This window comes from Gymnoscopelus braueri (genome assembly GCF_963280865.1).
Source record: "Gymnoscopelus braueri genome assembly, chromosome: 21".
In the NCBI taxonomy this organism is placed as follows: domain Eukaryota; kingdom Metazoa; phylum Chordata; class Actinopteri; order Myctophiformes; family Myctophidae; genus Gymnoscopelus; species Gymnoscopelus braueri.
The window spans coordinates 4,769,822-4,778,410 of NC_137623.1; the positions used below are offsets into that span (position 1 = coordinate 4,769,822).

Here is an 8,589-nt window from a genome sequence, read left to right on the forward strand (position 1 = left end):
AATCAATGAAAGGCACATAATACAATAAGCATTTACCGTGTGCGCCTCTTGAGCCATGTGCAGAACTTTGGCAATATTATGATCTCTCTCTCTGGAGTTTCTCAATCATAGACATGACCTCATTGACAGCTTCACTCTGACCATGTGACACTCTGCCCAATTTACCGTAAACCCTCTAAGCAATGGGCACAGGATTTTTACCTTAAATCTTGTACTATATGAACCTTTTAATATATTTATTGTAACTTTTAGTACTATTTATTCATAATGAAATGAATCTTTTTAACCCAGTGTGTACATGAATTTTATATAAACAGAATATATTTTTATATTTATAACTGAAACCACTGTCTCTCTGGGGCAGTTACAGTTATATCATTCTAATACTCTGCCACCAAAATGTGGAATGCTCTGAAACCATCCATTATTTTATATCACTGCTTTCTTTCGCAATTGGCCTGAAAAACATCTATCAGGAGACCTGAAGGGGAGGTCAATGTAATTTCCCATCTCCTTTGTACATAGTCATTGTCTTTGTATTTTACTTTTCTTTGATGTGTTATTGTGATAATTGTGAATGCTATGTTGATTACTTGAATACATAGGACCACAATGGAAACATGTCCACAGGACTTTTTTTGTGTTCTACTTTTAGCCTTAATGTCTGACTGTTTACAATGTTGACTAATAAAGTATTCAATCAATCAATCAATCAATCAAAGTAACATTAAACCTTTATTATGAAATCATATATGAACTGTAATCATGCATACGATCATTTAACATCAACAACATTAATATATGGATGCTATTGTTGGTTACGACATGTGGCAAAAAATAGTCGATCTACAAGCTCACACGCGACACCTGGGCTTGTAGACTGACAGTTCTTGCCACGTGACAGCATAGTATGACAGAGTATACAATTGGGCTGAAACGAAGCTCAGCTGATGCTCATTGATTACAAAGATGGCTGCCAAAAGCGTACAGAGGTAGTAATAGGGGCAGAGCTGAAATCATGGTTCACTGACAGCACTGTAGTTATTATTGGAGTATGTTACAGTATCACCCCAGTGTGTGATCAAGTGATGATTTCAACCCCGCCCCAAAATACTTTTTACATGTTTATAGCACCTGACGAAGCCAACACGGCCAAACGTGTCGTACAAAATAAAAAAAAATTAAGCCATTTAGACCTGAGGCCGATTCTAAAAATGCCAACTAAATCCTGACCTAAGTTTTCTGAAATATATATATATATATATATATATATATATATATATATATATATATATATATATATATATTTATTCAAAAATTACAACAAATGTATGTCGCTATATACTGTACATAACAACAAGAACCCCAAAAGGGGTTCCTATCCTGAAAGGTATAGTTACAAATAGGGGTTCCCGCCCAAAGTGGGTTAAGTGAGTCCTGTCTAGCTCTGGTCCCATTAGAAGGAGTTCTCCTTAACGCTATGGGACTTTCAATCCTTTCCCCTCACATCTGTGGCAGCGCAGGCTGCACAGCCTCTCGTCTTTAGTAAAAATAAAACATACACTTTCGCTACTCATCAACACAAACAAAGACGGTTTTATGGAGTTGAAAGCCTACTCTACGTAGTGGTAACACTCTGAGCCCCCCACCTCGCGTCTAAAATACACTTTTTGGCCAGAAAAGAAAATATTTAACCGGAAGGAAAACATGTTTTTGATACTCTACTGCGCCCCCTACAGATCTGGTCAATGGAATTTTTCTATTGACCAGATTTTTCCTTCCTGTGAAATATTTTCTTTTCTGGCCAAAAAAGTGTATTTTAAACGTCAGGTGGGGGGCTCAGAGTGTTCCCACTAAGTAGAGTAGGCTTTCAACTCCATAAAACCGTCTTTGTTTTGGTGAGCGAAAGTTTGTTTAAAATTTTTACTACAGACGCGAGGCTGTGCCCAGTCCTGTCCATCATCTTTGGAGTGTGCGGTCCCTTCCTGAGATATATATATATATGTTACAGGGAAATTGGCATTCCAGAGAAATTGAAAAAGGAGCGCTCGTTTTAACCCCCCCCCCCCCGTCCCAGGCAATTCTGTAGAACCAACACTAGAGAGCAATGCAAGCCACGGTAGACTAGAACGTCTACGTCGTGCATAGAAGTGCATAGACATGAACGTCACACGCGCGCACGCGCATGCGCACACACGCTCATGCTTTCAATTTCGTTTATTGAAAGCATGACTGTTAAGATAATTTTATTGTGTTCTGGCTTTTAACATTTGTTTTAGTTTATCCACGACACACGCGCACACATGGATAGTAATCCATGAGAAGATCTATTCTCGCCCTATCGGTTTACAACTCGGACGGCGCTGATTCGACTAGCAGACCATCGGCCGGTCGGCGTGGGCACTTGCGTCTGGAGGCACTCGGGCGAGCCTCTTCGGCCTCAAGCTCTGCTAAGTTGGCGCACCTCCGTCATGGACAATAACTATTATCACGTGTGCGTGTGAACGCGTGGTCAGCGTTCCCCTAGCGTAGCTTCCTGGTTGCTATGTTGTTGTCGTCGTCGTCAGGTGTGGGGGGGACAACAAAAGCCAGGTCCGCCTCGCATCAAAGCCCCGCCTCGCGCCTCCTCCTCATCGCGCCGCCTCGCATCAAAGCCCCGCCTCGCGCCTCCTCCTCATCGCGCCGCCTCGCATCAAAGCCCCGCCTCGCGCCTCCTCCTCATCGCGCCGCCTCACATCAAAGCCCCGCAACATGCATGAAGACCATGCATGTTGCTGCACTCTGAATCAGCTGAAGGGGTTTGGGTGAGGATGCCTGGAGACCGGCAAGGAGGGAGTTGGAAATATTAAAGCTTGGACATGACTGAGGTTTGGATAAGCTAGGAGGCGAGGTGGTGAGGAATTGTCTGATTCTCTGGACGTTGTACAGCATACATGGGGGCAACTGGCGGCCCGGGGGCCACATGCGCCCCCTATGACATACTTCGTTGTGAAAACAGCCGATCTACGATCACACAACTTTTCAGATAGCAACGTGTTTCTGAGCTTGTAGATCGGTTACTTTCACTAGTTTCGGTTCCGAGGAGATGGGGGCACATGCTGAGGTACCTTTACTTAATGCGCCCCGCAAGTTAATATCAGAATAATGATATATTATTGATTTCAGCTGCTACAATTCCAAACATGCAAACATGACCGCTTTAATTACTTCAGTCTATATTAGTAGCTTAATGAATAGTATTAAAATGATATTGTCTTTTTTATGTCCAATGTATTTGTATTTAAGTTCATAAAGTAAGTATAACTAAATGCATTTAAAATTAAATACAAAATATACTTTTTCAGGATTCCAATAAAAAAACTGCAAAGATAGTCGATCTACAAGCTCAAAACGCATCGCAGTGCGATGCGTTTTGAGCTTGTAGATCGGCTATTTTTGCTACCTTTGTGTGACATAGAATGACGAAGTAGGGCATTAATTACGAAAAAGGTTAAAATAAGGAGATAAGATGATTCAGTATATGCAATGTGGCCCTGAGTGGAGTGAGTGTGGAAATATAGTGGCCCTCTCCATCATCAAAGTTGCATCACCCCTGTATGTACAGTGTACACCTACATGATGGAGTGATCGCTGCAGTGTGCCTCGTCAGTTGGAGTCACCAGTGACTTTGATGGAAATGCGAGGAATTCCCAGGAAAGGAGAGAAGCTTAAGATGGTGGGAAGGCATCTACTGTGAGTTGTAAGCCATACAGGCATCATGCAACGATGCTCTCTTCAACCTCTGTGGCAGCCAGTATGGTGTCTGGAGACCCTTTGATCCCCTTTCAAATATTTATATTCAGCAGGTTGACACATTTAAATTATTTATTATTATATTATATTATATATATTATATTTATTATTATTATTTAAGGATACACATGATGTTGGCTCAGCATGTGCACTTTCCTTCCCCCCCCCCCCCCCCCCAGAGATACATAAGGCACATATGATAAAATACAATATGAATACCAGATACCATACAGATACCATAAAATAAGATCATGAAACCCATCCCCACGACAAAAATAAAATCATTAAGGCCCGACTACCCTCGAACCAGTGGCGGAGCGTCCGGGGAGGCCAGGGAGGCGCCCGCCTCCGGGCCCACGACCCAGGAGGGCCCGGGCCGTCAGATAATAAATCGGTAAAATCAGGCAAAAATAAGAATTAAACAACATACCCCTAACCTAACCCTACCCTAACCCTAAAACCGAAATAAAGTGACAAAAAGTCCCCCAAAAAGTGACCGAATCCGCCGAAAACCCGCAATTTTTTTCGCGCACGCGCGGGGGGTGTGCACCCACTCGCAGGGGGGGCCTGATCACTGTGCTGTGCCTCCCGGCCCGGCTTTCAGTTGTTCCGCCACTGCCTCGAACCCAAACAAAATATAAAACACTGTACAACAGACAACCAAGAACTTTAACCCCCCCCCCTAAAATAAAGCAGTCGTGTAGGCTATTCCCCGTGAGGCTGCAGTCAGTCCTGTGCCGCCACGTTAATGAGAGATAGCCTGGTGAGGCACTCATAATCTGAACGTTTACGGAGTGATTGATGAATGAATGCACAAACATTAATGATGAAGGCTGGTGTGTGTTGGGAGGGTTAAATGTCCGATCTCCCGGTTGTAATGAATTTCAATGTCCACACAAAGGGTATAATCCAATAGACTTTACTGCTGACTTCGGGCATGTACAAACAACAACATACAGCATGAGCCGGTGCGTAGGTCACAACATACGACTGATGTAAAAGGCAGTGTCGTAACGTAACTCTCTTAAAGGCAAACACACATAGCATATGACATAATATTCCCTTTTCAACTTTTGTTCTTTTCTTTTCTTGTAAAAAAAAAAAATTATACAGCAAATGTACTTATAGGACTTCTTCTCAGAAACAACAAAACAATATAGCATCACCAATGCACAAGATATCACATTTCTGTTTCATATCTTATCTATGTTTCATATCCTTTTTTTATTATTATTATTATTTATTTGTTTGTCTCTCAAACTCACAGAGTCAATCTTTCCACGGGTTTGCTCAGTCTGCCAGACCGTGTGAACAACAGTCCATCTTGTGTAGGCGGTGGACGGCCATTGGGTGTTGGTGAGGCAGCGTTAGTGGCAATGTTAGGGTCAGGCTGCTTCATGTTGCTGTCCATCTGGTGCTAGAGCTGGTGACGACGGTTGCGCCTCAGTGTCGCCTCCTGTTGTGTCTCGATGACATAGGACCGTGGAGTAGTACTGTCACCAGCGATGACGGCGGGTGTTCCCCATGCGTGCTGATGGTCTAGCTTCACGAAGATAGGATCACCAGGGCTTTAGCAACGGCAGGGGCTTTGCTCCATGGCGACGGTTGAAGTAGAAAGCTTGTTTCTCCTTCTCCTTAGTATCCTTGTTCCTGGCAGTTTTCAGGTTAGGCCATCGAGGATGAAGGTTTTTCTCAAGTGTTGGAAGTGTTGTCTTAATCTTCCTGCCCATAAGCATTTCAGCTGGGCTCACTCCTGCGGTGGTGCAGGCGTAGAGCGGTAGCACATGAGAACGAGTAGAGGATCTTTCTAATCGGTTCTGCGATTTGAATTCCTCTCTCTGCATGTCCATTTGATTGCAGATTATGGGGACTCGACGCTATGTCGAGTCCCATGATTTGTGTGCATGGGGTTCTCATCTTAAACAAGCTTAGTGCTTAATGAGAGTTCCAGTTTAGTAGACCTTGTATTGTGAATTTGTACTTCCATGTACTGTTATGTACTGTCATGTACTATTCTCATGTCTTACTAAATAAACTACATCAATCAATCAATCAATCAATGTGCTCAAAGTCAAACTCTCTAGCTAACCCTCGGAACTCCTCACATGCAAACTGGGGCCAATTGTCGATCACCTGCCTGATCCGGGCATCCAAATCTGACAAAGACTGTCTTTAGCTTTAACACCACCTGCGAGGCAGTGGTTGCAGGCATGTGGAGTATCTCAAGGAACCTGGAGAAGTAGTCTGACACGACGAGGTAGGTGTGCTTGTTATGATCACACAGGTCAATAGCAATTATTTTCCAGGGCCGGTCAGGTAGAGGGGTTGAGATGAGGAGCTATTTTCGCTGCGTGTGTCTCATCTCACAGCAAACCTGACAGGACTGGACTTTCTGTTTGATTTCAGATGAGATGCCAGGCCACCACACTGATGTGTTAGCCTGCTCTCCGCATTTTGTCATGGATCCGAACTAGGATGTTTGCTCTCAAAGGGCCTGGGATTATCATGTGACATCCCCTTGTGACAATTCCATTGTACTCAGACAATTCACTCCGTATAGGGAAATAGTCTCTGATGGCTACTGGAACATTGGCCACGTAGTCTGGCCATCCTGACTTGACCCATTTCAGCACCATATGCAGGTTACTGTCAGCTGCTGTGGCTGCTTTTATGTTCTCAAGCCTTTGTGGTGTAGCTGGCATGTTATTAACAACGGCTGCAATATCACACGCCACATCTGAGTGAGTGTCAGTCACCTCTGTCATGCACTGTAGTGGACTACGTGACAGGGTGTCCGCTACAGTCAAGGTCTTGCCTGGGGCATATTCAGCAGTTGGTTTGAATCTCATTAGTCTCATCAACAGTCTCTGGCACCGTATTGGAACATTGTCCAGGTCCTTTTTGTTCATCAGTGGCACTAAGAACTTGTGATCAGTGACTAGCCTAAAGTTCTGAAGGTACTTTTCAAATGCCCAGACGCTTGCCAGGTACTCCTTTTCTATCTGGGCGTATCTGGTTTCAGCCTCAGACAGACAACATAAACAATAGGCGACTGGCTTCCAGTCTCCGTCGTGTTGCAACAGCAGAACACCGCCGATGCCATAGCTGCTAGCGTCAGCCGACACAGCAGTAGGCTCAAGGTTCAAGGTTCAAGGTTGTACTTTATTGTTACATCTCGTGTACAGGTACACAAGAGTAAAACTTATTTTGGTGTGGCTTCCTTCAGACAATGCAGCAGCATAAGTAATAACAATAGAATAAAGAAAAAACGTAAAAAGATTTAAAGAAAGAGTGCAAAGAGAGCAAAAATAATGAAAAGAGCATCTGCAGTGAGGCTTATACAAATATAAAAAAGACAAAACAAGTAAAAAACTGCACTGTCTGAGAGGAGCGCAAGACGAAGCGGCCGTACGTGGCGCCATCTGTAGGTCGATTCACGTCATAGAATTTCAGAGCTGGAGCAGTAGACAGGTTGTCTTTAATGCGCTGGAACGCCTCCCTCTGTGCATGGTCCCACGTCCATGCAGTTTTAGATCTCAACAGTTCATACAGTGGCTGGCCCACTGTTGACAGGTTTGGGATATATTTTCCCAGGTATGTGAACATGCCTAGGACTCGCCTCAGCTCCTGCACGTTCTGTGGTGTTTGTAGCTCTCTGATCGCTTTTACTTTATCAGGATTGGGTTTCACACCTGTTTTGTCGATCACCTGGCCGAGGAAGTGAAGTTGTTTCTGTCTGAACACACGCTTTTCTCTGTTTAACGTTAAGCCAGCAGACTCGACTCTCTCCAGCACCTTGCTCAGGTACTGTGCGTGCTGTTCTGGAGTGTTTCCATACACCAGGATATCGTCCATGTAGACAGCTACTCCATCAAGGCCATTCAGAGTTTCAGCCATTTTCCGTTGAAAAATTTCTGGAGCACTTGTAATGCCGAATGGGAGCCGCTTGAATGAGTATCTCCCAAAGGGTGTTGTGAAGGTGGTTAACTTGCTGCTTTCGGTGTGTAGAGGTATCTGCCAAAACCCTGAGGCAGCGTCCAGTGACGTGAACATGGTTGCGCCACTCAGCTTTGCAGTTATTTCCTTAGCAGTTGGGAGGACGACGTACCTCTCTCTCCTTACAGCCTCATTTAATCTTTTCAGGCCCACGCAGATGCGCACTTTGACATTTTTTCTCGGAACTGGCACCATCGGTGCACACCAGTCTGTAGGCTCTGTCACCTGTTAAATTATATAGTTTTCCTCCATACGCAGTATCTCCTCTTTTACATTCTGTACGAGAGGCAGGGGGACCCTGCGTGCTGTGCGCACTGCATATGGCTCAGCGTGCTCCTTTAATCGTATTTTGACTGGGTCTGTCTTGAGAGTTCCATGCTCCCCAAATGCATTGTGCACTTCTTCAATGCGTTTCACTACAACTAACTAACTAACCAGTTTGTTGTGGTCAGTCTTTTAGAAGTCATACATCCTGTTAATATGATCTGTTTGTTATGTTTAGACCAAGTTCCTTCCATCGTATGATTCAATGGGCACATTACAGGATCACAACCAACAGTGTATCCATCTTTCCCAGAGATTGTGCAACAACTTTCTTATGTGCAAAAAAACGCACTTATAAAGGAATTTCTAAAGTCTTTGTGTCCTGATGTCGTAGTCAAAACATCATGTGTTAAATCCTGAAACATCCAATGAGTGTCCATGCAACAACCAATCACTCTGTTGAAGTGTCCTTGAGCAAGGCATTGCACCTGTCATTGCCATTGTCATTTTCTTTAAGTTGCTCTGGATGACTGTCAT

The 8,589-nt window shown here is 44.0% G+C and overlaps 1 long non-coding RNA gene across 1 annotated transcript in view; it reads left to right on the forward strand.

Annotated features, from left to right (window-relative positions):
- LOC308077449 overlaps window positions 1–8,589 on the forward strand; it is a 78,602-nt gene that overhangs the window by 69,796 nt on the left and 217 nt on the right. The window lies entirely within an intron of this gene.